This window comes from Ochotona princeps, chromosome 6, assembly GCF_030435755.1.
Source record: "Ochotona princeps isolate mOchPri1 chromosome 6, mOchPri1.hap1, whole genome shotgun sequence".
Lineage (NCBI taxonomy): Eukaryota > Metazoa > Chordata > Mammalia > Lagomorpha > Ochotonidae > Ochotona > Ochotona princeps.
In genome coordinates this window covers 83,319,051-83,322,321 of record NC_080837.1, presented here as the reverse complement: position 1 = coordinate 83,322,321, position 3,271 = coordinate 83,319,051, and the positions used below count along the sequence as shown (strand labels likewise).

The 3,271-nt window shown below is 50.4% G+C and overlaps 1 long non-coding RNA gene across 1 annotated transcript; it reads left to right on the top strand.

The window, feature by feature from the left end:
* Positions 1-640: 640 nt before the first annotated feature.
* Positions 641-2,128, top strand: LOC105942241 (uncharacterized). The gene is made up of 3 exons (XR_009245652.1): positions 641-1,038; positions 1,324-1,424; positions 2,034-2,128. It is a non-coding gene; the product is annotated as an uncharacterized LOC105942241 (long non-coding RNA).
* Positions 2,129-3,271: the final 1,143 nt, after the last annotated feature.

The following is a 3,271-nucleotide window of genomic DNA, read 5'->3' as shown; positions in this document are numbered from 1 at the left end:
CTGCCCCAATCTGGCCCATAGCTGGCTCTGTCTCTGTGGCTTTCCCCATCACTTCTTAGCACCCTGTTCCTAGAGACTTCTGCCCTCCTGTGTATTCATCTCCTGATGGTCTTTAAGCCTTCCACAGAATCTGTAGCTTATCTCAGAGGTGGGTGGACTTCATCGTAGACAGAGCCAGGCTTAATCGTATCTGGCTGTCCTTGTTGTCTGGGTTTCAGCCCCAGTTCTCTCTGCTCTTGTCTTCCTCCAACTGCCCACAAGCTGGGAGGCAGCCAGGCAGGCTCAGAGCCTGTCCTGCATGTCCATCACCTGCACCCATTTCCTTTCTAACGAAGCTGTTCTTTCCAGCAGCAGATTGTCCAGGGATTATGTTTACATGATTGTATGCGTTCGTATTCACATAGATGATCTCTCTTTAAGGAGCTATGAATATCAACATAGGATTTCGGAGGTCCACAACCTATTCTCTGGACCCTTGTTCCCATCAGAAGAATGTGAAACCTCACTGTGCCTCCCTGTAATTTCTAGAGCCTCTGGCTCCTCCAGGCATGCTCCACAGTGAGTGAGAGGCTGGTGGCCTCTCGGGGTGTAGGCCCCTCCCCCATTCTTAGTGGCAGTTGCTCCCGTTGGAGCTTCCAGGACAACCATGCTCTGGCAGTTGGCCTGAGCAGTACTCTCTACTCCCATGCAGCTCCTGTGTCCAGAATGCTCCAGGAAGGGCTTCTGCATGTCCCTCTGCAGACCTGTACACTTTGCCCCCACTGAGACCAGGGAACTGCTTTTATGCCTTCTTGGGATTCTGGCTCCCTGAGGCACCCTGGGCATTCAGCAAGGAAAGGCATGAGTGGCACCATGGCTGGGATGCCAGGGACCTGGGCAAGCTCCTGCCTTTGCCAAGAAACTACCCTACGTTCTAGTTGTTACTCTGTCTCAATGGGACCCCACCCTTACCAGATCCCTGGTCTCCTACGAAGCTACCGTTTTCTTGTGGGAGGCACCCATGGCAGACAAGCTGCTTACCATCTTTTATCCCTTAATGTGAGTTGCCAGGACCCATCATGACATGGGGCAGAGGTTGGGTGGGAGGGGAGAAGCACCTGGAAAAGGGACAGGCCTGATGCAATGAGTGGCCTGGGTCGGGGTGGGGAACACGTGAAGATACACACCCGATTTCCCAAGTGGGTCTTGGGGCGATGCCAGCCCAGAGGAGCTTCCTGCTCAGGCTGGAGCTTAGCTTGTCCCCAGATGCGGTTTTGGAAACTGGGCCCCTAGGCTCCTAAGACTGAGGTCCCATTTCTAATACTCCAGTGTGTCTTCCCACAGACCCAGCAGCAGTTCCCAGAAGCCATACATGTCCCTGCTGCTGGAGGCATTTCAAGTCCACATCAGGAGGCCTGGGGCGGCAGCGGTACATAGGGAGGAAGGTAGATAGTAGGATGAAGCCAGAGTCTCCCAAAGCAGCACTCCAGTTCCTTTCCTCCCTCTCTGCTCCATTTCTTGATTTGAATGGCTGCTCTCTGGGATGATAGGGACGTGGTTCACTAGGACGTCCAGAAGGAGGGAGTAGGGATTCACCTGTGCCTCGGCTTCTTACAGCTTCACTCACCTCTTGGCGGGGGTGGGGGGATGGCTTGTGCCTCTGAGTCCTGCAGCTGAGAGGAACACACGGTAGAAGTGGCTGTTAATGGATGAGCCTCCATGCTCAGGGCAGCTCTGTCCTTGGGATGCTCACACTAGCTCTCTGGATCCTCTTGCTCTTCCTACTTTTAGCTGCTGTGCCTGTCTCTAACAACTGCTTCTCTTCTTCTGTCATGAGATCTTCCCTCTACAGTGGCACAGCCAACACTGACCCCAGGTGCATGTTATCCCCAGTGTAACTGGCACAACATCCAGGAACCATGTGGGCCATATAGTGAGAAAGTCTGAAGCACTCTCTTCTTACTCATTCTCTCTGCCCCCTCCAACACTGGGTGGTGTTTTTCATGTATCATTCTGCTTCTCATCATGTATTTTTTTTTCTTGTGTTTACAGAGACTGAACTCCAAGACAGGGAAAAAGCCACAGGCGACCCAGGAGAGGTCCCAGTTGATTCCACAGAAATATGACCCAGCAACTGAGAGAAGAAAGGAGAGAGTTTGCAACCCACACTGCCGACTGGGAATCCAGAGTCTTATCCTTACTAACACCCTTACCCGCAACATTCCCTGGGCCATTGCCAAGGGAGCTCATAGCGCTGTACCTGTTTCTTGTTCCCTTTCCCTTGTCCCTTGGCCTGCAGTTGGAAATGGCTATTAGATGGCTCCACATCATGCAGCTTCTTAGTGTAAAATGCTAGCCTTGGTATGCCACACTCAGGTACTCAAAGCCATACCTTGGTATTATCTCTCAATCCCATTGTCTCCATTGCCCACTCACTTCATGCTTCTGGGGGCAGAACATTGTTTCTCATGCATTTTTGCATCCCTGGTGCTCAGCTCAGAACTTGGCATAAAATTGGAATAAAATTTCAAAGTGTCATAAACAAAGTGTGAGTGTCTTTGTTGAAATTTAGAGGAGGGAAGCCGAAGAAAGCAAGGGGTATCTCCAGGGTGTTCAGGGAATGAGCTGGAGCTGTTGAGCATGCAGTGGGACAGTCACACCAGTGTTTAGCTGGCTGTGTAGGATGGTGTTGCTGAATGAAACAAATGTGAAGCCTCAGCCTCACACAAGCCTGACCTTGAGTGCCTTCTGAATGTCCAATTCAAGGACTACACTATAACCCTTAAGCAAAGAACTGGGAGAGATCTTCCCTGCTGAACTCTGAAAACACACACACACACACACACACACACACAAATACCATTAGACTGTAATCAAAGAGAATTTCACTCTGCTTAGATTTGGGCTCTAGCAATTATAGAAACAGAATTGGGGCTTAAACTATTGACCAAGTCACTTCCCCAAGCAGGAACCCTCAGGCTGGACGCTTCTGCTTGGTTTTGGTGAAGAATTCTCTATGGACTTAGATGTTTACTGATGCTTAAGACCTAAGATTAGGTGAGTCTGGAATGAGATGGTATGAGCTATAGCAGTGAAAAAGTCCGTGTGTGCTTGAGCTGGCATGTCACAGTGTGGTAGATGATGCTCTCCACACAGTTGTAGTGACAAGACCCTTTAACATCTGCCCGCCTTGCTAGGTATGTCCTCGTGACTCCCAGTGTTTTCAAAAATGTTAGCTGTCAACCTAGGGAAAGAGGGGAAGTGTATTGGAATGGGCCAAAATCGATTGCCA